General features: G+C 45.7%; 10 non-coding genes across 10 annotated transcripts; all 10 read left to right on the top strand.

Moving 5' to 3' along the window:
* Positions 1-6792: 6792 nt before the first annotated feature.
* TRNAG-UCC (transfer RNA glycine (anticodon UCC)) lies at positions 6793-6864 on the top strand. The gene has a single exon. It is a non-coding gene; the product is annotated as a tRNA-Gly (tRNA).
* A 1521-nt stretch (positions 6865-8385) lies between these two features.
* On the top strand, positions 8386-8457 carry TRNAG-UCC (transfer RNA glycine (anticodon UCC)). Its single transcript has one exon. It is a non-coding gene; the product is annotated as a tRNA-Gly (tRNA).
* A 1504-nt stretch (positions 8458-9961) lies between these two features.
* On the top strand, positions 9962-10033 carry TRNAG-UCC (transfer RNA glycine (anticodon UCC)). The gene has a single exon. It is a non-coding gene; the product is annotated as a tRNA-Gly (tRNA).
* A 3080-nt stretch (positions 10034-13113) lies between these two features.
* TRNAG-UCC (transfer RNA glycine (anticodon UCC)) lies at positions 13114-13185 on the top strand. Its single transcript has one exon. It is a non-coding gene; the product is annotated as a tRNA-Gly (tRNA).
* A 1504-nt stretch (positions 13186-14689) lies between these two features.
* On the top strand, positions 14690-14761 carry TRNAG-UCC (transfer RNA glycine (anticodon UCC)). Its single transcript has one exon. It is a non-coding gene; the product is annotated as a tRNA-Gly (tRNA).
* A 1521-nt stretch (positions 14762-16282) lies between these two features.
* TRNAG-UCC (transfer RNA glycine (anticodon UCC)) lies at positions 16283-16354 on the top strand. Its single transcript has one exon. It is a non-coding gene; the product is annotated as a tRNA-Gly (tRNA).
* Positions 16355-17858: 1504 nt separating this feature from the next.
* TRNAG-UCC (transfer RNA glycine (anticodon UCC)) lies at positions 17859-17930 on the top strand. The gene has a single exon. It is a non-coding gene; the product is annotated as a tRNA-Gly (tRNA).
* A 3080-nt stretch (positions 17931-21010) lies between these two features.
* On the top strand, positions 21011-21082 carry TRNAG-UCC (transfer RNA glycine (anticodon UCC)). Its single transcript has one exon. It is a non-coding gene; the product is annotated as a tRNA-Gly (tRNA).
* A 1504-nt stretch (positions 21083-22586) lies between these two features.
* On the top strand, positions 22587-22658 carry TRNAG-UCC (transfer RNA glycine (anticodon UCC)). Its single transcript has one exon. It is a non-coding gene; the product is annotated as a tRNA-Gly (tRNA).
* Positions 22659-24168: 1510 nt separating this feature from the next.
* Positions 24169-24240, top strand: TRNAG-UCC (transfer RNA glycine (anticodon UCC)). Its single transcript has one exon. It is a non-coding gene; the product is annotated as a tRNA-Gly (tRNA).
* The last annotated feature ends 2786 nt before the right edge of the window (positions 24241-27026 follow it).

The following is a 27026-nucleotide window of genomic DNA, read 5'->3' as shown; positions in this document are numbered from 1 at the left end:
GTGCTAGCTATGCGAGAAAAGACTTCTCAACTATCTGTCTCTGCTGTAATTCAAGAGAGTGATCGTCAAAGGATCAACCCTATACTTTGAAAGTAAAGATACCCAATTAGAAGCATAAATGACAGGTGGGACCTTCACACGTTTTTCGGGGCATGCTTTGAATTTCATTCTTCCCTTTTTGTTCTGCTTTTATCAATCTCCTATGCATTTCATGGAATTTACTCCCTTTCTCTTCGCTGCTTTGCTTCCGATGCTGCCCATATGCTCATTTCCACTATTTGTACTGCTGCTTTCCATTTCTTCTCTTCTGCACAGCTTTGTCCTTGGTTTCAATCCGCAGTTCTTTACCCTCTGCAAGACAATTTCTACTGCTTTTCATGTTGGTATCCACACCAAATGCACCATTGGAACCGGTGCAAGATTGCCACTGCACTCGGCGTTGTAACATCTGGAACCTAGAGGACACACATCAGAGGGCGTTGGTGGAATAGTGGTGAGCATAGCTGCCTTCCAAGCAGTTGACCCGGGTTTGATTCCCGGCCAACGCAGTGCAAATATTTATATATTCTCCAAGCAGGATATATTTTAATGCAACATGTCACAAAACTGAAATATCAGAATAATCAGCCGTTATATAAAAAAATAAACAAACACGTAGGTAGACATCTCGATCGCCTCTTCTGCTACATTCATTGTCCCAATATATGCTATTTTCCATAAAGCACTCACCACTCACATGTGCTGATAATAAATATTTTGCTGGGGGCAGGCAATGAAAGGGCTGAGCCCCGACCAGACATTATAACCCCAGCATCCCTATTTTAAAAAGCATTTCTAGGCGATATCTAGCCTCTGAAAATAATAGGCAAGATCCACCGATAAATCTGGCAAAAGTCCCCAAGATTTTGTGCATACTTGTGCTCTCACCTGAATGCAGCGCCACCTTGTAACCATCGGATGTAACTGCGGCTCAGAAAAATGTTTTATCAGAGGGCAAGTTGAGAGGACTCCAATTGGCAGATTTCCACGGAAAGAGCCTCTCACTGCAGCAGGAAGGTTGGATACTTCAAATTGGCATAGTTTCCTGTCCAGCGTCCTCTCACGTCCCGAACGCTCCCAAACGCTCAAAAGCCTCGCCCTCACCGGGTAGATCTCTGGCTCCCAGGTAAAGCCAAATCCTGAGTATGCTAGTGCTAGGATCACAGAGAAAGGACAGGGACAGAGAGCTGTTGTCTTGGTAAAGGCCTGAAACGGCTAATTCCTAAGAGGGTCTGCACTTTCAGTTATGACTGACTGTGAGTGGGGAAGATGAAGATTTTCTGTACCCAGCATACCTTGCGATGTGCTTAGGCAAATGAGGAGAGAGCCCCACCAATCCCTTGCCACTCCGCTGAAAGCTCCTCCTCTGCATAAAGAGAACACTTTCACAAGGGAGCAGAGTGGCGCAGCGGAAGCGTGCTGGGCCCATAACCCAGAGGTCGATGGATCGTAACCATCCTCTGCTAATATTGCTTGATTTTTCTTCCTAGGACTAATCTGTCATTTCCACCCTGCCAGCAAGGAAAAGCGCAGGCTTGTGCTAGCTATGTGAGAAAAGACTTCTCAACTATCTGTCTCTGCTGTAAATCAAGAGAGTGATCGTCAAAGCATCAACCCTATACTTTGAAAGTAAAGATACCCAATTAGAAGCATAAATGACAGGTGGGACCTTCACACGTTTTTCGGGGCATGCTTTGAATTTCATTCTTCCCTTTTTGTTCTGCTTTTATCAATCTCCTATGCATTTCATGGAATTTACTCCCTTTCTCTTCGCTGCTTTGCTTCCGATGCTGCCCATATGCTCATTTCCACTATTTGTACTGCTGCTTTCCATTTCTTCTCTTCTGCACAGCTTTGTCCTTGGTTTCAATCCCCAGTTCTTTACCCTCTGCAAGACAATTTCTACTGCTTTTCATGTTGGTATCCACACCAAATGCACCATTGGAACCGGTGCAAGATTGCCACTGCACTCGGCGTTGTAACATCTGGAAGCTAGAGGACACACATCAGAAGGCGTTGGTGGTATAGTGGTGAGCATAGCTGCCTTCCAAGCAATTGACCCGGGTTCGATTCCCGGCCAACGCAGTGCAAATATTTATATATTCTCCAAGCAGGATATATTTTAATGCAACATGTCACAAAACTGAAATATCAGAATAATCAGCCGTTATATAAAAAAATAAACAAACACGTAGGTAGACATCTCGATCGCCTCATCTGCTACATTCATTGTCCCAATATATGCTATTTTCCATAAAGCACTCACCACTCACATGTGCTGATAATAAATATTTTGCTGGGGGCAGGCAATGAAAGGGCTGAGCCCCGACCAGACATTATAACCCCAGCAACCCTATTTTAAAAAGCATTTCTAGGCGATATCTAGCCTCTGAAAATAATAGGCAAGATCCACCGATAAATCTGGCAAAAGTCCCCAAGATTTTGTGCATACTTGTGCTCTCACCTGAATGCAGCGCCACCTTGTAACCATCGGATGTAACTGCGGCTCAGAAAAATGTTTTATCAGAGGGCAAGTTGAGAGGACTCCAAGTGGCAGATTTCAACGGAAAGAGCCTCTCGCTGCAGCAGGAAGGTTGGATACTTCAAATTGGCATAGTTTCCTGTCCAGCGTCCTCTCACGTCCCGAACGCTCCCAAACACTCAAAAGCCTCGCCCTCACCGGGTAGATCTCTGGCTCCCAGGTAAAGCCAAATCCTGAGTATGCTAGTGCTAGGATCACAGAGAAAGGACAGGGACAGAGAGCTGCTGTCTTGGTAAAGGCCTGAAACGGCTAATTCCTAAGAGGGTCTGCACTTTCAGTTATGACTGACTGTGAGTGGGGAAGATGAAGATTTTCTGTACCCAGCATACCTTGCGATGTGCTTAGGCAAATGAGGAGAGAGCCCCACCAATCCCTTGCCACTCCGCTGAAAGCTCCTCCTCTGCATAAAGAGAGCACTTTCACAAGGGAGCAGAGTGGCGCAGCGGAAGCGTGCTGGGCCCATAACCCAGAGGTCGATGGATCGAAACCATCCTCTGCTAATATTGCTTGATTTTTCTTCCTAGGACTAATCTGTCATTTCCACCCTGCCAGCAAGGAAAAGCGCAGGCTTGTGCTAGCTATGCGAGAAAAGACTTCTCAACTATCTGTCTCTGCTGTAATTCAAGAGAGTGATCGTCAAAGGATCAACACTATACTTTGAAAGTAAAGATACCCAATTAGAAGCATAAATGACAGGTGGGACCTTCACACGTTTTTCGGGGCATGCTTTGAATTTCATTCTTCCCTTTTTGTTCTGCTTTTATCAATCTCCTATGCATTTCATGGAATTTACTCCCTTTCTCTTCGCTGCTTTGCTTCCGATGCTGCCCATATGCTCATTTCCACTATTTGTACTGCTGCTTTCCATTTCTTCTCTTCTGCACAGCTTTGTCCTTGGTTTCAATCCCCAGTTCTTTACCCTCTGCAAGACAATTTCTACTGCTTTTCATGTTGGTATCCACACCAAATGCACCATTGGAACCGGTGCAAGATTGCCACTGCACTCGGCGTTGTAACATCTGGAACCTAGAGGACACACATCAGAGGGCGTTGGTGGTATAGTGGTGAGCATAGCTGCCTTCCAAGCAGTTGACCTGGGTTTGATTCCCGGCCAACGCAGTGCAAATATTTATATATTCTCCAAGCAGGATATATTTTAATGCAACATGTCACAAAACTGAAATATCAGAATAATCAGCCGTTATATAAAAAAATAAACAAACACGTAGGTAGACATCTCGATCGCCTCTTCTGCTACATTCATTGTCCCAATATATGCTATTTTCCATAAAGCACTCACCACTCACATGTGCTGATAATAAATATTTTGCTGGGGGCAGGCAATGAAAGGGCTGAGCCCCGACCAGACATTATAACCCCAGCATCCCTATTTTAAAAAGCATTTCTAGGCGATATCTAGCCTCTGAAAATAATAGGCAAGATCCACCGATAAATCTGGCAAAAGTCCCCAAGATTTTGTGCATACTTGTGCTCTCACCTGAATGCAGCGCCACCTTGTAACCATCGGATGTAACTGCGGCTCAGAAAAATGTTTTATCAGAGGGCAAGTTGAGAGGACTCCAAGTGGCAGATTTCCACGGAAAGAGCCTCTCACTGCAGCAGGAAGGTTGGATACTTCAAATTGGCATAGTTTCCTGTCCAGCGTCCTCTCACGTCCCGAACGCTCCCAAACGCTCAAAAGCCTCACCCTCACCCTCACCGGGTAGATCTCTGGCTCCCAGGTAAAGCCAAATCCTGAGTATGCTAGTGCTAGGATCACAGAGAAAGGACAGGGACAGAGAGCTGCTGTCTTGGTAAAGGCCTGAAACGGCTAATTCCTAAGAGGGTCTGCACTTTCAGTTATGACTGACTGTGAGTGGGGAAGATGAAGATTTTCTGTACCCAGCATACCTTGCGATGTGCTTAGGCAAATGAGGAGAGAGCCCCACCAATCCCTTGCCACTCCGCTGAAAGCTCCTCCTCTGCATAAAGAGAACACTTTCACAAGGGAGCAGAGTGGCGCAGCGGAAGCGTGCTGGGCCCATAACCCAGAGGTCGATGGATCGAAACCATCCTCTGCTAATATTGCTTGATTTTTCTTCCTAGGACTAATCTGTCATTTCCACCCTGCCAGCAAGGAAAAGCGCAGGCTTGTGCTAGCTATGTGAGAAAAGACTTCTCAACTATCTGTCTCTGCTGTAAATCAAGAGAGTGATCGTCAAAGGATCAACCCTACACTTTGAAAGTAAAGATACCCAATTAGAAGCATAAATGACAGGTGGGACCTTCACACGTTTTTCGGGGCATGCTTTGAATTTCATTCTTCCCTTTTTGTTCTGCTTTTATCAATCTCCTATGCATTTCATGGAATTTACTCCCTTTCTCTTCGCTGCTTTGCTTCCGATGCTGCCCATATGCTCATTTCCACTATTTGTACTGCTGCTTTCCATTTCTTCTCTTCTGCACAGCTTTGTCCTTGGTTTCAATCCCCAGTTCTTTACCCTCTGCAAGACAATTTCTACTGCTTTTCATGTTGGTATCCACACCAAATGCACCATTGGAACCGGTGCAAGATTGCCACTGCACTCGGCGTTGTAACATCTGGAACCTAGAGAACACACATCAGAGGGTGTTGGTGGTATAGTGGTGAGCATAGCTGCCTTCCAAGCAGTTGACCCGGGTTCGATTCCCAGCCAACGCAGTGCAAATATTGATATATTCTCCAAGCAGGATATATTTTAATGCAACATGTCACAAAACTGAAATATCAGAAACAGAATAATCAGCCGTTATATAAAAAAATAAACAAACACGTAGGTAGACATCTCGATCGCCTCATCTGCTACATTCATTGTCCCAATATATGCTATTTTCCATAAAGCACTCACCACTCACATGTGCTGATAATAAATATTTTGCTGGGGGCAGGCAATGAAAGGGCTGAGCCCCGACCAGACATTATAACCCCAGCAACCCTATTTTAAAAAGCATTTCTAGGCGATATCTAGCCTCTGAAAATAATAGGCAAGATCCACCGATAAATCTGGCAAAAGTCCCCAAGATTTTGTGCATACTTGTGCTCTCACCTGAATGCAGCGCCACCTTGTAACCATCGGATGTAACTGCGGCTCAGAAAAATGTTTTATCAGAGGGCAAGTTGAGAGGACTCCAAGTGGCAGATTTCCACGGAAAGAGCCTCTCGCTGCAGCAGGAAGGTTGGATACTTCAAATTGGCATAGTTTCCTGTCCAGCGTCCTCTCACGTCCCGAACGCTCCCAAACACTCAAAAGCCTCGCCCTCACCGGGTAGATCTCTGGCTCCCAGGTAAAGCCAAATCCTGAGTATGCTAGTGCTAGGATCACAGAGAAAGGACAGGGACAGAGAGCTGCTGTCTTGGTAAAGGCCTGAAACGGCTAATTCCTAAGAGGGTCTGCACTTTCAGTTATGACTGACTGTGAGTGGGGAAGATGAAGATTTTCTGTACCCAGCATACCTTGCGATGTGCTTAGGCAAATGAGGAGAGAGCCCCACCAATCCCTTGCCACTCCGCTGAAAGCTCCTCCTCTGCATAAAGAGAGCACTTTCACAAGGGAGCAGAGTGGCGCAGCGGAAGCGTGCTGGGCCCATAACCCAGAGGTCGATGGATCGAAACCATCCTCTGCTAATATTGCTTGATTTTTCTTCCTAGGACTAATCTGTCATTTCCACCCTGCCAGCAAGGAAAAGCGCAGGCTTGTGCTAGCTATGTGAGAAAAGACTTCTCAACTATCTGTCTCTGCTGTAAATCAAGAGAGTGATCGTCAAAGGATCAACCCTATACTTTGAAAGTAAAGATACCCAATTAGAAGCATAAATGACAGGTGGGACCTTCACACGTTTTTCGGGGCATGCTTTGAATTTCATTCTTCCCTTTTTGTTCTGCTTTTATCAATCTCCTATGCATTTCATGGAATTTACTCCCTTTCTCTTCGCTGCTTTGCTTCCGATGCTGCCCATATGCTCATTTCCACTATTTGTACTGCTGCTTTCCATTTCTTCTCTTCTGCACAGCTTTGTCCTTGGTTTCAATCCCCAGTTCTTTACCCTCTGCAAGACAATTTCTACTGCTTTTCATGTTGGTATCCACACCAAATGCACCATTGGAACCGGTGCAAGATTGCCACTGCACTCGGCGTTGTAACATCTGGAACCTAGAGGACACACATCAGAGGGCGTTGGTGGTATAGTGGTGAGCATAGCTGCCTTCCAAGCAGTTGACCCGGGTTCGATTCCCGGCCAACGCAGTGCAAATATTTATATATTCTCCAAGCAGGATATATTTTAATGCAACATGTCACAAAACTGAAATATCAGAAACAGAATAATCAGCCGTTATATAAAAAAATAAACAAACACGTAGGTAGACATCTCGATCGCCTCATCTGCTACATTCATTGTCCCAATATATGCTATTTTCCATAAAGCACTCACCACTCACATGTGCTGATAATAAATATTTTGCTGGGGGCAGGCAATGAAAGGGCTGAGCCCCGACCAGACATTATAACCCCAGCAACCCTATTTTAAAAAGCATTTCTAGGCGATATCTAGCCTCTGAAAATAATAGGCAAGATCCACCGATAAATCTGGCAAAAGTCCCCAAGATTTTGTGCATACTTGTGCTCTCACCTGAATGCAGCGCCACCTTGTAACCATCGGATGTAACTGCGGCTCAGAAAAATGTTTTATCAGAGGGCAAGCTGAGAGGACTCCAAGTGGCAGATTTCCACGGAAAGAGCCTCTCGCTGCAGCAGGAAGGTTGGATACTTCAAATTGGCATAGTTTCCTGTCCAGCGTCCTCTGACGTCCCGAACGCTCCCAAACACTCAAAAGCCTCACACCGGGCAAGCCCTCACCGGGTAGATCTCTGGCTCCCAGGTAAAGCCAAATCCTGAGTATGCTAGTGCTAGGATCACAGAGAAAGGACAGGGACAGAGAGCTGCTGTCTTGGTAAAGGCCTGAAACGGCTAATTCCTAAGAGGATCCGCACTTTCAGTTATGACTGACTGTGAGTGGGGAAGATGAAGATTTTCTGTACCCAGCATACCTTGCGATGTGCTTAGGCAAATGAGGAGAGAGCCCCACCAATCCCTTGCCACTCCGCTGAAAGCTCCTCCTCTGCATAAAGAGAGCACTTTCACAAGGGAGCAGAGTGGCGCAGCGGAAGCGTGCTGGGCCCATAACCCAGAGGTCGATGGATCGAAAACATCCTCTGCTAATATTGCTTGATTTTTCTTCCTAGGACTAATCTGTCATTTCCACCCTGCCAGCAAGGAAAAGCGCAGGCTTGTGCTAGCTATGTGAGAAAAGACTTCTCAACTATCTGTCTCTGCTGTAAATCAAGAGAGTGATCGTCAAAGGATCAACCCTATACTTTGAAAGTAAAGATACCCAATTAGAAGCATAAATGACAGGTGGGACCTTCACACGTTTTTCGGGGCATGCTTTGAATTTCATTCTTCCCTTTTTGTTCTGCTTTTATCAATCTCCTATGCATTTCATGGAATTTACTCCCTTTCTCTTCGCTGCTTTGCTTCCGATGCTGCCCATATGCTCATTTCCACTATTTGTACTGCTGCTTTCCATTTCTTCTCTTCTGCACAGCTTTGTCCTTGGTTTCAATCCCCAGTTCTTTACCCTCTGCAAGACAATTTCTACTGCTTTTCATGTTGGTATCCACACCAAATGCACCATTGGAACCGGTGCAAGATTGCCACTGCACTCGGCGTTGTAACATCTGGAAGCTAGAGGACACACATCAGTAGGCGTTGGTGGTATAGTGGTGAACATAGCTGCCTTCCAAGCAGTTGACCCGGGTTCGATTCCCGGCCAACGCAGTGAAAATATTTATATATTCTCCAAGCAGGATATATTTTAATGCAACATGTCACAAAACTGAAATATCAGAATAATCAGCCGTTATATAAAAAAATAAACAAACACGTAGGTAGACATCTCGATCGCCTCATCTGCTACATTCATTGTCCCAATATATGCTATTTTCCATAAAGCACTCACCACTCACATGTGCTGATAATAAATATTTTGCTGGGGGCAGGCAATGAAAGGGCTGAGCCCCGACCAGACATTATAACCCCAGCAACCCTATTTTAAAAAGCATTTCTAGGCGATATCTAGCCTCTGAAAATAATAGGCAAGATCCACCGATAAATCTGGCAAAAGTCCCCAAGATTTTGTGCATACTTGTGCTCTCACCTGAATGCAGCGCCACCTTGTAACCATCGAATGTAACTGCGGCTCAGAAAAATGTTTTATCAGAGGGCAAGTTGAGAGGACTCCAAGTGGCAGATTTCAACGGAGAGAGCCTCTCGCTGCAGCAGGAAGGTTGGACACTTCAAATTGGCATAGTTTCCTGTCCAGCGTCCTCTCACGTCCCGAACGCTCCCAAACACTCAAAAGCCTCGCCCTCACCGGGTAGATCTCTGGCTCCCAGGTAAAGCCAAATCCTGAGTATGCTAGTGCTAGGATCACAGAGAAAGGACAGGGACAGAGAGCTGCTGTCTTGGTAAAGGCCTGAAACGGCTAATTCCTAAGAGGGTCTGCACTTTCAGTTATGACTGACTGTGAGTGGGGAAGATGAAGATTTTCTGTACCCAGCATACCTTGCGATGTGCTTAGGCAAATGAGGAGAGAGCCCCACCAATCCCTTGCCACTCCGCTGAAAGCTCCTCCTCTGCATAAAGAGAGCACTTTCACAAGGGAGCAGAGTGGCGCAGCGGAAGCGTGCTGGGCCCATAACCCAGAGGTCGATGGATCGAAACCATCCTCTGCTAATATTGCTTGATTTTTCTTCCTAGGACTAATCTGTCATTTCCACCCTGCCAGCAAGGAAAAGCGCAGGCTTGTGCTAGCTATGCGAGAAAAGACTTCTCAACTATCTGTCTCTGCTGTAATTCAAGAGAGTGATCGTCAAAGGATCAACCCTATACTTTGAAAGTAAAGATACCCAATTAGAAGCATAAATGACAGGTGGGACCTTCACACGTTTTTCGGGGCATGCTTTGAATTTCATTCTTCCCTTTTTGTTCTGCTTTTATCAATCTCCTATGCATTTCATGGAATTTACTCCCTTTCTCTTCGCTGCTTTGCTTCCGATGCTGCCCATATGCTCATTTCCACTATTTGTACTGCTGCTTTCCATTTCTTCTCTTCTGCACAGCTTTGTCCTTGGTTTCAATCCGCAGTTCTTTACCCTCTGCAAGACAATTTCTACTGCTTTTCATGTTGGTATCCACACCAAATGCACCATTGGAACCGGTGCAAGATTGCCACTGCACTCGGCGTTGTAACATCTGGAACCTAGAGGACACACATCAGAGGGCGTTGGTGGTATAGTGGTGAGCATAGCTGCCTTCCAAGCAGTTGACCCGGGTTTGATTCCCGGCCAACGCAGTGCAAATATTTATATATTCTCCAAGCAGGATATATTTTAATGCAACATGTCACAAAACTGAAATATCAGAATAATCAGCCGTTATATAAAAAAATAAACAAACACGTAGGTAGACATCTCGATCGCCTCTTCTGCTACATTCATTGTCCCAATATATGCTATTTTCCATAAAGCACTCACCACTCACATGTGCTGATAATAAATATTTTGCTGGGGGCAGGCAATGAAAGGGCTGAGCCCCGACCAGACATTATAACCCCAGCATCCCTATTTTAAAAAGCATTTCTAGGCGATATCTAGCCTCTGAAAATAATAGGCAAGATCCACCGATAAATCTGGCAAAAGTCCCCAAGATTTTGTGCATACTTGTGCTCTCACCTGAATGCAGCGCCACCTTGTAACCATCGGATGTAACTGCGGCTCAGAAAAATGTTTTATCAGAGGGCAAGTTGAGAGGACTCCAATTGGCAGATTTCCACGGAAAGAGCCTCTCACTGCAGCAGGAAGGTTGGATACTTCAAATTGGCATAGTTTCCTGTCCAGCGTCCTCTCACGTCCCGAACGCTCCCAAACGCTCAAAAGCCTCGCCCTCACCGGGTAGATCTCTGGCTCCCAGGTAAAGCCAAATCCTGAGTATGCTAGTGCTAGGATCACAGAGAAAGGACAGGGACAGAGAGCTGTTGTCTTGGTAAAGGCCTGAAACGGCTAATTCCTAAGAGGGTCTGCACTTTCAGTTATGACTGACTGTGAGTGGGGAAGATGAAGATTTTCTGTACCCAGCATACCTTGCGATGTGCTTAGGCAAATGAGGAGAGAGCCCCACCAATCCCTTGCCACTCCGCTGAAAGCTCCTCCTCTGCATAAAGAGAACACTTTCACAAGGGAGCAGAGTGGCGCAGCGGAAGCGTGCTGGGCCCATAACCCAGAGGTCGATGGATCGTAACCATCCTCTGCTAATATTGCTTGATTTTTCTTCCTAGGACTAATCTGTCATTTCCACCCTGCCAGCAAGGAAAAGCGCAGGCTTGTGCTAGCTATGTGAGAAAAGACTTCTCAACTATCTGTCTCTGCTGTAAATCAAGAGAGTGATCGTCAAAGCATCAACCCTATACTTTGAAAGTAAAGATACCCAATTAGAAGCATAAATGACAGGTGGGACCTTCACACGTTTTTCGGGGCATGCTTTGAATTTCATTCTTCCCTTTTTGTTCTGCTTTTATCAATCTCCTATGCATTTCATGGAATTTACTCCCTTTCTCTTCGCTGCTTTGCTTCCGATGCTGCCCATATGCTCATTTCCACTATTTGTACTGCTGCTTTCCATTTCTTCTCTTCTGCACAGCTTTGTCCTTGGTTTCAATCCCCAGTTCTTTACCCTCTGCAAGACAATTTCTACTGCTTTTCATGTTGGTATCCACACCAAATGCACCATTGGAACCGGTGCAAGATTGCCACTGCACTCGGCGTTGTAACATCTGGAAGCTAGAGGACACACATCAGAAGGCGTTGGTGGTATAGTGGTGAGCATAGCTGCCTTCCAAGCAATTGACCCGGGTTCGATTCCCGGCCAACGCAGTGCAAATATTTATATATTCTCCAAGCAGGATATATTTTAATGCAACATGTCACAAAACTGAAATATCAGAATAATCAGCCGTTATATAAAAAAATAAACAAACACGTAGGTAGACATCTCGATCGCCTCATCTGCTACATTCATTGTCCCAATATATGCTATTTTCCATAAAGCACTCACCACTCACATGTGCTGATAATAAATATTTTGCTGGGGGCAGGCAATGAAAGGGCTGAGCCCCGACCAGACATTATAACCCCAGCAACCCTATTTTAAAAAGCATTTCTAGGCGATATCTAGCCTCTGAAAATAATAGGCAAGATCCACCGATAAATCTGGCAAAAGTCCCCAAGATTTTGTGCATACTTGTGCTCTCACCTGAATGCAGCGCCACCTTGTAACCATCGGATGTAACTGCGGCTCAGAAAAATGTTTTATCAGAGGGCAAGTTGAGAGGACTCCAAGTGGCAGATTTCAACGGAAAGAGCCTCTCGCTGCAGCAGGAAGGTTGGATACTTCAAATTGGCATAGTTTCCTGTCCAGCGTCCTCTCACGTCCCGAACGCTCCCAAACACTCAAAAGCCTCGCCCTCACCGGGTAGATCTCTGGCTCCCAGGTAAAGCCAAATCCTGAGTATGCTAGTGCTAGGATCACAGAGAAAGGACAGGGACAGAGAGCTGCTGTCTTGGTAAAGGCCTGAAACGGCTAATTCCTAAGAGGGTCTGCACTTTCAGTTATGACTGACTGTGAGTGGGGAAGATGAAGATTTTCTGTACCCAGCATACCTTGCGATGTGCTTAGGCAAATGAGGAGAGAGCCCCACCAATCCCTTGCCACTCCGCTGAAAGCTCCTCCTCTGCATAAAGAGAGCACTTTCACAAGGGAGCAGAGTGGCGCAGCGGAAGCGTGCTGGGCCCATAACCCAGAGGTCGATGGATCGAAACCATCCTCTGCTAATATTGCTTGATTTTTCTTCCTAGGACTAATCTGTCATTTCCACCCTGCCAGCAAGGAAAAGCGCAGGCTTGTGCTAGCTATGCGAGAAAAGACTTCTCAACTATCTGTCTCTGCTGTAATTCAAGAGAGTGATCGTCAAAGGATCAACCCTATACTTTGAAAGTAAAGATACCCAATTAGAAGCATAAATGACAGGTGGGACCTTCACACGTTTTTCGGGGCATGCTTTGAATTTCATTCTTCCCTTTTTGTTCTGCTTTTATCAATATCCTATGCATTTCATGGAATTTACTCCCTTTCTCTTCGCTGCTTTGCTTCCGATGCTGCCCATATGCTCATTTCCACTATTTGTACTGCTGCTTTCCATTTCTTCTCTTCTGCACAGCTTTGTCCTTGGTTTCAATCCCCAGTTCTTTACCCTCTGCAAGACAATTTCTACTGCTTTTCATGTTGGTATCCACAACAAATGCACCATTGGAACCGGTGCAAGATTGCCACTGCACTCGGCGTTGTAACATCTGGAACCTAGAGGACACACATCAGAGGGCGTTGGTGGTATAGTGGTGAGCATAGCTGCCTTCCAAGCAGTTGACCCGGGTTTGATTCCCGGCCAACGCAGTGCAAATATTTATATATTCTCCAAGCAGGATATATTTTAATGCAACATGTCACAAAACTGAAATATCAGAATAATCAGCCGTTATATAAAAAAATAAACAAACACGTAGGTAGACATCTCGATCGCCTCATCTGCTACATTCATTGTCCCAATATATGCTATTTTCCATAAAGCACTCACCACTCACATGTGCTGATAATAAATATTTTGCTGGGGGCAGGCAATGAAAGGGCTGAGCCCCGACCAGACATTATAACCCCAGCAACCCTATTTTAAAAAGCATTTCTAGGCGATATCTAGCCTCTGAAAATAATAGGCAAGATCCACCGATAAATCTGGCAAAAGTCCCCAAGATTTTGTGCATACTTGTGCTCTCACCTGAATGCAGCGCCACCTTGTAACCATCGGATGTAACTGCGGCTCAGAAAAATGTTTTATCAAAGGGCAAGTTGAGAGGACTCCAAGTGGCAGATTTCCACGGAAAGAGCCTCTCGCTGCAGCAGGAAGGTTGGATACTTCAAATTGGCATAGTTTCCTGTCCAGCGTCCTCTCACGTCCTGAACGCTCCCAAACACTCAAAAGCCTCGCCCTCACCGGGTAGATCTCTGGCTCCCAGGTAAAGCCAAATCCTGAGTATGCTAGTGCTAGGATCACAGAGAAAGGACAGGGACAGAGAGCTGCTGTCTTGGTAAAGGCCTGAAACGGCTAATTCCTAAGAGGGTCTGCACTTTCAGTTATGACTGACTGTGAGTGGGGAAGATGAAGATTTTCTGTACCCAGCATACCTTGCGATGTGCTTAGGCAAATGAGGAGAGAGCCCCACCAATCCCTTGCCACTCCGCTGAAAGCTCCTCCTCTGCATAAAGAGAGCACTTTCACAAGGGAGCAGAGTGGCGCAGCGGAAGCGTGCTGGGCCCATAACCCAGAGGTCGATGGATCGAAACCATCCTCTGCTGATATTGCTTGATTTTTCTTCCTAGGACTAATCTGTCATTTCCACCCTGCCAGCAAGGAAAAGCGCAGGCTTGTGCTAGCTATGTGAGAAAAGACTTCTCAACTATCTGTCTCTGCTGTAAATCAAGAGAGTGATCGTCAAAGGATCAACCCTACACTTTGAAAGTAAAGATACCCAATTAGAAGCATAAATGACAGGTGGGACCTTCACACGTTTTTCGGGGCATGCTTTGAATTTCATTCTTCCCTTTTTGTTCTGCTTTTATCAATCTCCTATGCATTTCATGGAATTTACTCCCTTTCTCTTCGCTGCTTTGCTTCCGATGCTGCCCATATGCTCATTTCCACTATTTGTACTGCTGCTTTCCATTTCTTCTCTTCTGCACAGCTTTGTCCTTGGTTTCAATCCCCAGTTCTTTACCCTCTGCAAGACAATTTCTACTGCTTTTCATGTTGGTATCCACACCAAATGCACCATTGGAACCGGTGCAAGATTGCCACTGCACTCGGCGTTGTAACATCTGGAACCTAGAGAACACACATCAGAGGGTGTTGGTGGTATAGTGGTGAGCATAGCTGCCTTCCAAGCAGTTGACCCGGGTTCGATTCCCGGCCAACGCAGTGCAAATATTTATATATTCTCCAAGCAGGATATATTTTAATGCAACATGTCACAAAACTGAAATATCAGAAACAGAATAATCAGCCGTTATATAAAAAAATAAACAAACACGTAGGTAGACATCTCGATCGCCTCATCTGCTACATTCATTGTCCCAATATATGCTATTTTCCATAAAGCACTCACCACTCACATGTGCTGATAATAAATATTTTGCTGGGGGCAGGCAATGAAAGGGCTGAGCCCCGACCAGACATTATAACCCCAGCAACCCTATTTTAAAAAGCATTTCTAGGCGATATCTAGCCTCTGAAAATAATAGGCAAGATCCACCGATAAATCTGGCAAAAGTCCCCAAGATTTTGTGCATACTTGTGCTCTCACCTGAATGCAGCGCCACCTTGTAACCATCGGATGTAACTGCGGCTCAGAAAAATGTTTTATCAGAGGGCAAGTTGAGAGGACTCCAAGTGGCAGATTTCCACGGAAAGAGCCTCTCGCTGCAGCAGGAAGGTTGGATACTTCAAATTGGCATAGTTTCCTGTCCAGCGTCCTCTGACGTCCCGAACGCTCCCAAACACTCAAAAGCCTCACACCGGGCAAGCCCTCACCGGGTAGATCTCTGGCTCCCAGGTAAAGCCAAATCCTGAGTATGCTAGTGCTAGGATCACAGAGAAAGGACAGGGACAGAGAGCTGCTGTCTTGGTAAAGGCCTGAAACGGCTAATTCCTAAGAGGATCCGCACTTTCAGTTATGACTGACTGTGAGTGGGGAAGATGAAGATTTTCTGTACCCAGCATACCTTGCGATGTGCTTAGGCAAATGAGGAGAGAGCCCCACCAATCCCTTGCCACTCCGCTGAAAGCTCCTCCTCTGCATAAAGAGAGCACTTTCACAAGGGAGCAGAGTGGCGCAGCGGAAGCGTGCTGGGCCCATAACCCAGAGGTCGATGGATCGAAACCATCCTCTGCTAATATTGCTTGATTTTTCTTCCTAGGACTAATCTGTAATTTCCACCCTGCCAGCAAGGAAAAGCGCAGGCTTGTGCTAGCTATGTGAGAAAAGACTTCTCAACTATCTGTCTCTGCTGTAAATCAAGAGAGTGATCGTCAAAGGATCAACCCTATACTTTGAAAGTAAAGATACCCAATTAGAAGCATAAATGACAGGTGGGACCTTCACACGTTTTTCGGGGCATGCTTTGAATTTCATTCTTCCCTTTTTGTTCTGCTTTTATCAATCTCCTATGCATTTCATGGAATTTACTCCCTTTCTCTTCGCTGCTTTGCTTCCGATGCTGCCCATATGCTCATTTCCACTATTTGTACTGCTGCTTTCCATTTCTTCTCTTCTGCACAGCTTTGTCCTTGGTTTCAATCCCCAGTTCTTTACCCTCTGCAAGACAATTTCTACTGCTTTTCATGTTGGTATCCACACCAAATGCACCATTGGAACCGGTGCAAGATTGCCACTGCACTCGGCGTTGTAACATCTGGAAGCTAGAGGACACACATCAGAAGGCGTTGGTGGTATAGTGGTGAGCATAGCTGCCTTCCAAGCAGTTGACCCGGGTTCGATTCCCGGCCAACGCAGTGCAAATATTTATATATTCTCCAAGCAGGATATATTTTAATGCAACATGTCACAAAACTGAAATATCAGAATAATCAGCCGTTATATAAAAAAATAAACAAACACGTAGGTAGACATCTCGATCGCCTCATCTGCTACATTCATTGTCCCAATATATGCTATTTTCCATAAAGCACTCACCACTCACATGTGCTGATAATAAATATTTTGCTGGGGGCAGGCAATGAAAGGGCTGAGCCCCGACCAGACATTATAACCCCAGCAACCCTATTTTAAAAAGCATTTCTAGGCGATATCTAGCCTCTGAAAATAATAGGCAAGATCCACCGATAAATCTGGCAAAAGTCCCCAAGATTTTGTGCATACTTGTGCTCTCACCTGAATGCAGCGCCACCTTGTAACCATCGGATGTAACTGCGGCTCAGAAAAATGTTTTATCAGAGGGCAAGTTGAGAGGACTCCAAGTGGCAGATTTCAACGGAAAGAGCCTCTCGCTGCAGCAGGAAGGTTGGATACTTCAAATTGGCATAGTTTCCTGTCCAGCGTCCTCTCACGTCCCGAACGCTCCCAAACACTCAAAAGCCTCGCCCTCACCGGGTAGATCTCTGGCTCCCAGGTAAAGCCAAATCCTGAGTATGCTAGTGCTAGGATCACAGAGAAAGGACAGGGACAGAGAGCTGCTGTCTTGGTAAAGGCCTGAAACGGCTAATTCCTAAGAGGGTCTGCACTTTCAGTTATGACTGACTGTGAGTGGGGAAGATGAAGATTTTCTGTACCCAGCATACCTTGCGATGTGCTTAGGCAAATGAGGAGAGAGCCCCACCAATCCCTTGCCACTCCGCTGAAAGCTCCTCCTCTGCATAAAGAGAGCACTTTCACAAGGGAGCAGAGTGGCGCAGCGGAAGCGTGCTGGGCCCATAACCCAGAGGTCGATGGATCGAAACCATCCTCTGCTAATATTGCTTGATTTTTCTTCCTAGGACTAATCTGTCATTTCCACCCTGCCAGCAAGGAAAAGCGCAGGCTTGTGCTAGCTATGCGAGAAAAGACTTTTCAACTATCTGTCTCTGCTGTAAGTCAAGAGAGTGATCGTCAAAGGATCAACCCTATACTTTGAAAGTAAAGATACCCAATTAGAAGCATAAATGACAGGTGGGACCTTCACACGTTTTTCGGGGCATGCTTTGAATTTCATTCTTCCCTTTTTGTTCTGCTTTTATCAATCTCCTATGCATTTCATGGAATTTACTCCCTTTATCTTCGCTGCTTTGCTTCCGATGCTGCCCATATGCTCATTTCCACTATTTGTACTGCTGCTTTCCATTTCTTCTCTTCTGCACAGCTTTGTCCTTGGTTTCAATCCCCAGTTCTTTACCCTCTGCAAGACAATTTCTACTGCTTTTCATGTTGGTATCCACACCAAATGCACCATTGGAACCGGTGCAAGATTGCCACTGCACTCGGCGTTGTAACATCTGGAACCTAGAGGACACACATCAGAGGGCGTTGGTGGTATAGTGGTGAGCATAGCTGCCTTCCAAGCAGTTGACCCGGGTTTGATTCCCGGCCAACGCAGTGCAAATATTTATATATTCTCCAAGCAGGATATATTTTAATGCAACATGTCACAAAACTGAAATATCAGAATAATCAGCCGTTATATAAAAAAATAAACAAACACGTAGGTAGACATCTCGATCGCCTCTTCTGCTACATTCATTGTCCCAATATATGCTATTTTCCATAAAGCACTCACCACTCACATGTGCTGATAATAAATATTTTGCTGGGGGCAGGCAATGAAAGGGCTGAGCCCCGACCAGACATTATAACCCCAGCATCCCTATTTTAAAAAGCATTTCTAGGCGATATCTAGCCTCTGAAAATAATAGGCAAGATCCACCGATAAATCTGGCAAAAGTCCCCAAGATTTTGTGCATACTTGTGCTCTCACCTGAATGCAGCGCCACCTTGTAACCATCGGATGTAACTGCGGCTCAGAAAAATGTTTTATCAGAGGGCAAGTTGAGAGGACTCCAAGTGGCAGATTTCCACGGAAAGAGCCTCTCACTGCAGCAGGAAGGTTGGATACTTCAAATTGGCATAGTTTCCTGTCCAGCGTCCTCTCACGTCCCGAACGCTCCCAAACGCTCAAAAGCCTCGCCCTCACCGGGTAGATCTCTGGCTCCCAGGTAAAGCCAAATCCTGAGTATGCTAGTGCTAGGATCACAGAGAAAGGACAGGGACAGAGAGCTGTTGTCTTGGTAAAGGCCTGAAACGGCTAATTCCTAAGAGGGTCTGCACTTTCAGTTATGACTGACTGTGAGTGGGGAAGATGAAGATTTTCTGTACCCAGCATACCTTGCGATGTGCTTAGGCAAATGAGGAGAGAGCCCCACCAATCCCTTGCCACTCCGCTGAAAGCTCCTCCTCTGCATAAAGAGAACACTTTCACAAGGGAGCAGAGTGGCGCAGCGGAAGCGTGCTGGGCCCATAACCCAGAGGTCGATGGATCGTAACCATCCTCTGCTAATATTGCTTGATTTTTCTTCCTAGGACTAATCTGTCATTTCCACCCTGCCAGCAAGGAAAAGCGCAGGCTTGTGCTAGCTATGTGAGAAAAGACTTCTCAACTATCTGTCTCTGCTGTAAATCAAGAGAGTGATCGTCAAAGGATCAACCCTATACTTTGAAAGTAAAGATACCCAATTAGAAGCATAAATGACAGGTGGGACCTTCACACGTTTTTCGGGGCATGCTTTGAATTTCATTCTTCCCTTTTTGTTCTGCTTTTATCAATCTCCTATGCATTTCATGGAATTTACTCCCTTTCTCTTCGCTGCTTTGCTTCCGATGCTGCCCATATGCTCATTTCCACTATTTGTACTGCTGCTTTCCATTTCTTCTCTTCTGCACAGCTTTGTCCTTGGTTTCAATCCCCAGTTCTTTACCCTCTGCAAGACAATTTCTACTGCTTTTCATGTTGGTATCCACACCAAATGCACCATTGGAACCGGTGCAAGATTGCCACTGCACTCAGCGTTGTAACATCTGGAAGCTAGAGGACACACATCAGAAGGCGTTGGTGGTATAGTGGTGAGCATAGCTGCCTTCCAAGCAATTGACCCGGGTTCGATTCCCGGCCAACGCAGTGCAAATATTTATATATTCTCCAAGCAGGATATATTTTAATGCAACATGTCACAAAACTGAAATATCAGAATAATCAGCCGTTATATAAAAAAATAAACAAACACATAGGTAGACATCTCGATCGCCTCATCTGCTACATTCATTGTCCCAATATATGCTATTTTCCATAAAGCACTCACCACTCACATGTGCTGATAATAAATATTTTGCTGGGGGCAGGCAATGAAAGGGCTGAGCCCCGACCAGACATTATAACCCCAGCAACCCTATTTTAAAAAGCATTTCTAGGCGATATCTAGCCTCTGAAAATAATAGGCAAGATCCACCGATAAATCTGGCAAAAGTCCCCAAGATTTTGTGCATACTTGTGCTCTCACCTGAATGCAGCGCCACCTTGTAACCATCGGATGTAACTGCGGCTCAGAAAAATGTTTTATCAGAGGGCAAGTTGAGAGGACTCCAAGTGGCAGATTTTAACGGAAAGAGCCTCTCGCTGCAGCAGGAAGGTTGGATACTTCAAATTGGCATAGTTTCCTGTCCAGCGTCCTCTCACGTCCCGAACGCTCCCAAACACTCAAAAGCCTCGCCCTCACCGGGTAGATCTCTGGCTCCCAGGTAAAGCCAAATCCTGAGTATGCTAGTGCTAGGATCACAGAGAAAGGACAGGGACAGAGAGCTGCTGTCTTGGTAAAGGCCTGAAACGGCTAATTCCTAAGAGGGTCTGCACTTTCAGTTATGACTGACTGTGAGTGGGGAAGATGAAGATTTTCTGTACCCAGCATACCTTGCGATGTGCTTAGGCAAATGAGGAGAGAGCCCCACCAATCCCTTGCCACTCCGCTGAAAGCTCCTCCTCTGCATAAAGAGAGCACTTTCACAAGGGAGCAGAGTGGCGCAGCGGAAGCGTGCTGGGCCCATAACCCAGAGGTCGATGGATCGAAACCATCCTCTGCTAATATTGCTTGATTTTTCTTCCTAGGACTAATCTGTCATTTCCACCCTGCCAGCAAGGAAAAGCGCAGGCTTGTGCTAGCTATGCGAGAAAAGACTTCTCAACTATCTGTCTCTGCTGTAATTCAAGAGAGTGATCGTCAAAGGATCAACCCTATACTTTGAAAGTAAAGATACCCAATTAGAAGCATAAATGACAGGTGGGACCTTCACACGTTTTTCGGGGCATGCTTTGAATTTCATTCTTCCCTTTTTGTTCTGCTTTTATCAATATCCTATGCATTTCATGGAATTTACTCCCTTTCTCTTCGCTGCTTTGCTTCCGATGCTGCCCATATGCTCATTTCCACTATTTGTACTGCTGCTTTCCATTTCTTCTCTTCTGCACAGCTTTGTCCTTGGTTTCAATCCCCAGTTCTTTACCCTCTGCAAGACAATTTCTACTGCTTTTCATGTTGGTATCCACAACAAATGCACCATTGGAACCGGTGCAAGATTGCCACTGCACTCGGCGTTGTAACATCTGGAACCTAGAGGACACACATCAGAGGGCGTTGGTGGTATAGTGGTGAGCATAGCTGCCTTCCAAGCAGTTGACCCGGGTTTGATTCCCGGCCAACGCAGTGCAAATATTTATATATTCTCCAAGCAGGATATATTTTAATGCAACATGTCACAAAACTGAAATATCAGAATAATCAGCCGTTATATAAAAAAATAAACAAACACGTAGGTAGACATCTCGATCGCCTCATCTGCTACATTCATTGTCCCAATATATGCTATTTTCCATAAAGCACTCACCACTCACATGTGCTGATAATAAATATTTTGCTGGGGGCAGGCAATGAAAGGGCTGAGCCCCGACCAGACATTATAACCCCAGCAACCCTATTTTAAAAAGCATTTCTAGGCGATATCTAGCCTCTGAAAATAATAGGCAAGATCCACCGATAAATCTGGCAAAAGTCCCCAAGATTTTGTGCATACTTGTGCTCTCACCTGAATGCAGCGCCACCTTGTAACCATCGGATGTAACTGCGGCTCAGAAAAATGTTTTATCAAAGGGCAAGTTGAGAGGACTCCAAGTGGCAGATTTCCACGGAAAGAGCCTCTCGCTGCAGCAGGAAGGTTGGATACTTCAAATTGGCATAGTTTCCTGTCCAGCGTCCTCTCACGTCCTGAACGCTCCCAAACACTCAAAAGCCTCGCCCTCACCGGGTAGATCTCTGGCTCCCAGGTAAAGCCAAATCCTGAGTATGCTAGTGCTAGGATCACAGAGAAAGGACAGGGACAGAGAGCTGCTGTCTTGGTAAAGGCCTGAAACGGCTAATTCCTAAGAGGGTCTGCACTTTCAGTTATGACTGACTGTGAGTGGGGAAGATGAAGATTTTCTGTACCCAGCATACCTTGTGATGTGCTTAGGCAAATGAGGAGAGAGCCCCACCAATCCCTTGCCACTCCGCTGAAAGCTCCTCCTCTGCATAAAGAGAGCACTTTCACAAGGGAGCAGAGTGGCGCAGCGGAAGCGTGCTGGGCCCATAACCCAGAGGTCGATGGATCGAAACCATCCTCTGCTGATATTGCTTGATTTTTCTTCCTAGGACTAATCTGTCATTTCCACCCTGCCAGCAAGGAAAAGCGCAGGCTTGTGCTAGCTATGTGAGAAAAGACTTCTCAACTATCTGTCTCTGCTGTAAATCAAGAGAGTGATCGTCAAAGGATCAACCCTACACTTTGAAAGTAAAGATACCCAATTAGAAGCATAAATGACAGGTGGGACCTTCACACGTTTTTCGGGGCATGCTTTGAATTTCATTCTTCCCTTTTTGTTCTGCTTTTATCAATCTCCTATGCATTTCATGGAATTTACTCCCTTTCTCTTCGCTGCTTTGCTTCCGATGCTGCCCATATGCTCATTTCCACTATTTGTACTGCTGCTTTCCATTTCTTCTCTTCTGCACAGCTTTGTCCTTGGTTTCAATCCCCAGTTCTTTACCCTCTGCAAGACAATTTCTACTGCTTTTCATGTTGGTATCCACACCAAATGCACCATTGGAACCGGTGCAAGATTGCCACTGCACTCGGCGTTGTAACATCTGGAACCTAGAGAACACACATCAGAGGGTGTTGGTGGTATAGTGGTGAGCATAGCTGCCTTCCAAGCAGTTGACCCGGGTTCGATTCCCGGCCAACACAGTGCAAATATTTATATATTCTCCAAGCAGGATATATTTTAATGCAACATGTCACAAAACTGAAATATCAGAAACAGAATAATCAGCCGTTATATAAAAAAATAAACAAACACGTAGGTAGACATCTCGATCGCCTCATCTGCTACATTCATTGTCCCAATATATGCTATTTTCCATAAAGCACTCACCACTCACATGTGCTGATAATAAATATTTTGCTGGGGGCAGGCAATGAAAGGGCTGAGCCCCGACCAGACATTATAACCCCAGCAACCCTATTTTAAAAAGCATTTCTAGGCGATATCTAGCCTCTGAAAATAATAGGCAAGATCCACCGATAAATCTGGCAAAAGTCCCCAAGATTTTGTGCATACTTGTGCTCTCACCTGAATGCAGCGCCACCTTGTAACCATCGGATGTAACTGCGGCTCAGAAAAATGTTTTATCAGAGGGCAAGTTGAGAGGACTCCAAGTGGCAGATTTCCACGGAAAGAGCCTCTCGCTGCAGCAGGAAGGTTGGATACTTCAAATTGGCATAGTTTCCTGTCCAGCGTCCTCTCACGTCCCGAACGCTCCCAAACACTCAAAAGCCTCGCCCTCACCGGGTAGATCTCTGGCTCCCAGGTAAAGCCAAATCCTGAGTATGCTAGTGCTAGGATCACAGAGAAAGGACAGGGACAGAGAGCTGCTGTCTTGGTAAAGGCCTGAAACGGCTAATTCCTAAGAGGGTCTGCACTTTCAGTTATGACTGACTGTGAGTGGGGAAGATGAAGATTTTCTGTACCCAGCATACCTTGCGATGTGCTTAGGCAAATGAGGAGAGAGCCCCACCAATCCCTTGCCACTCCGCTGAAAGCTCCTCCTCTGCATAAAGAGAGCACTTTCACAAGGGAGCAGAGTGGCGCAGCGGAAGCGTGCTGGGCCCATAACCCAGAGGTCGATGGATCGAAACCATCCTCTGCTAATATTGCTTGATTTTTCTTCCTAGGACTAATCTGTCATTTCCACCCTGCCAGCAAGGAAAAGCGCAGGCTTGTGCTAGCTATGTGAGAAAAGACTTCTCAACTATCTGTCTCTGCTGTAAATCAAGAGAGTGATCGTCAAAGGATCAACCCTATACTTTGAAAGTAAAGATACCCAATTAGAAGCATAAATGACAGGTGGGACCTTCACACGTTTTTCGGGGCATGCTTTGAATTTCATTCTTCCCTTTTTGTTCTGCTTTTATCAATCTCCTATGCATTTCATGGAATTTACTCCCTTTCTCTTCGCTGCTTTGCTTCCGATGCTGCCCATATGCTCATTTCCACTATTTGTACTGCTGCTTTCCATTTCTTCTCTTCTGCACAGCTTTGTCCTTGGTTTCAATCCCCAGTTCTTTACCCTCTGCAAGACAATTTCTACTGCTTTTCATGTTGGTATCCACACCAAATGCACCATTGGAACCGGTGCAAGATTGCCACTGCACTCGGCGTTGTAACATCTGGAACCTAGAGGACACACATCAGAGGGCGTTGGTGGTATAGTGGTGAGCATAGCTGCCTTCCAAGCAGTTGACCCGGGTTCGATTCCCGGCCAACGCAGTGCAAATATTTATATATTCTCCAAGCAGGATATATTTTAATGCAACATGTCACAAAACTGAAATATCAGAAACAGAATAATCAGCCGTTATATAAAAAAATAAACAAACACGTAGGTAGACATCTCGATCGCCTCATCTGCTACATTCATTGTCCCAATATATGCTATTTTCCATAAAGCACTCACCACTCACATGTGCTGATAATAAATATTTTGCTGGGGGCAGGCAATGAAAGGGCTGAGCCCCGACCAGACATTATAACCCCAGCAACCCTATTTTAAAAAGCATTTCTAGGCGATATCTAGCCTCTGAAAATAATAGGCAAGATCCACCGATAAATCTGGCAAAAGTCCCCAAGATTTTGTGCATACTTGTGCTCTCACCTGAATGCAGCGCCACCTTGTAACCATCGGATGTAACTGCGGCTCAGAAAAATGTTTTATCAGAGGGCAAGTTGAGAGGACTCCAAGTGGCAGATTTCCACGGAAAGAGCCTCTCGCTGCAGCAGGAAGGTTGGATACTTCAAATTGGCATAGTTTCCTGTCCAGCGTCCTCTGACGTCCCGAACGCTCCCAAACACTCAAAAGCCTCACACCGGGCAAGCCCTCACCGGGTAGATCTCTGGCTCCCAGGTAAAGCCAAATCCTGAGTATGCTAGTGCTAGGATCACAGAGAAAGGACAGGGACAGAGAGCTGCTGTCTTGGTAAAGGCCTGAAACGGCTAATTCCTAAGAGGATCCGCACTTTCAGTTATGACTGACTGTGAGTGGGGAAGATGAAGATTTTCTGTACCCAGCATACCTTGCGATGTGCTTAGGCAAATGAGGAGAGAGCCCCACCAATCCCTTGCCACTCCGCTGAAAGCTCCTCCTCTGCATAAAGAGAGCACTTTCACAAGGGAGCAGAGTGGCGCAGCGGAAGCGTGCTGGGCCCATAACCCAGAGGTCGATGGATCGAAACCATCCTCTGCTAATATTGCTTGATTTTTCTTCCTAGGACTAATCTGTCATTTCCACCCTGCCAGCAAGGAAAAGCGCAGGCTTGTGCTAGCTATGTGAGAAAAGACTTCTCAACTATCTGTCTCTGCTGTAAATCAAGAGAGTGATCGTCAAAGGATCAACCCTATACTTTGAAAGTAAAGATACCCAATTAGAAGCATAAATGACAGGTGGGACCTTCACACGTTTTTCGGGGCATGCTTTGAATTTCATTCTTCCCTTTTTGTTCTGCTTTTATCAATCTCCTATGCATTTCATGGAATTTACTCCCTTTCTCTTCGCTGCTTTGCTTCCGATGCTGCCCATATGCTCATTTCCACTATTTGTACTGCTGCTTTCCATTTCTTCTCTTCTGCACAGCTTTGTCCTTGGTTTCAATCCCCAGTTCTTTACCCTCTGCAAGACAATTTCTACTGCTTTTCATGTTGGTATCCACACCAAATGCACCATTGGAACCGGTGCAAGATTGCCACTGCACTCGGCGTTGTAACATCTGGAAGCTAGAGGACACACATCAGAAGGTGTTGGTGGTATAGTGGTGAACATAGCTGCCTTCCAAGCAGTTGACCCGGGTTCGATTCCCGGCCAACGCAGTGCAAATATTTATATATTCTCCAAGCAGGATATATTTTAATGCAACATGTCACAAAACTGAAATATCAGAATAATCAGCCGTTATATAAAAAAATAAACAAACACGTATGTAGACATCTCGATCGCCTCATCTGCTACATTCATTGTCCCAATATATGCTATTTTCCATAAAGCACTCACCACTCACATGTGCTGATAATAAATATTTTGCTGGGGGCAGGCAATGAAAGGGCTGAGCCCCGACCAGACATTATAACCCCAGCAACCCTATTTTAAAAAGCATTTCTAGGCGATATCTAGCCTCTGAAAATAATAGGCAAGATCCACCGATAAATCTGGCAAAAGTCCCCAAGATTTTGTGCATACTTGTGCTCTCACCTGAATGCAGCGCCACCTTGTAACCATCGGATGTAACTGCGGCTCAGAAAAATGTTTTATCAGAGGGCAAGTTGAGAGGACTCCAAGTGGCAGATTTCAACGGAAAGAGCCTCTCGCTGCAGCAGGAAGGTTGGATACTTCAAATTGGCATAGTTTCCTGTCCAGCGTCCTCTCACGTCCCGAACGCTCCCAAACACTCAAAAGCCTCGCCCTCACCGGGTAGATCTCTGGCTCCCAGGTAAAGCCAAATCCTGAGTATGCTAGTGCTAGGATCACAGAGAAAGGACAGGGACAGAGAGCTGCTGTCTTGGTAAAGGCCTGAAACGGCTAATTCCTAAGAGGGTCTGCACTTTCAGTTATGACTGACTGTGAGTGGGGAAGATGAAGATTTTCTGTACCCAGCATACCTTGCGATGTGCTTAGGCAAATGAGGAGAGAGCCCCACCAATCCCTTGCCACTCCGCTGAAAGCTCCTCCTCTGCATAAAGAGAGCACTTTCACAAGGGAGCAGAGTGGCGCAGCGGAAGCGTGCTGGGCCCATAACCCAGAGGTCGATGGATCGAAACCATCCTCTGCTAATATTGCTTGATTTTTCTTCCTAGGACTAATCTGTCATTTCCACCCTGCCAGCAAGGAAAAGCGCAGGCTTGTGCTAGCTATGTGAGAAAAGACTTCTCAACTATCTGTCTCTGCTGTAAATCAAGAGAGTGATCGTCAAAGGATCAACCCTACACTTTGAAAGTAAAGATACCCAATTAGAAGCATAAATGACAGGTGGGACCTTCACACGTTTTTCGGGGCATGCTTTGAATTT

Source organism: Triturus cristatus, chromosome 11 (genome assembly GCF_964204655.1).
Source record: "Triturus cristatus chromosome 11, aTriCri1.1, whole genome shotgun sequence".
NCBI classification, from domain to species: Eukaryota; Metazoa; Chordata; class Amphibia; order Caudata; family Salamandridae; genus Triturus; species Triturus cristatus.
This window is presented reverse-complemented; position numbering and strand designations above follow the sequence as displayed.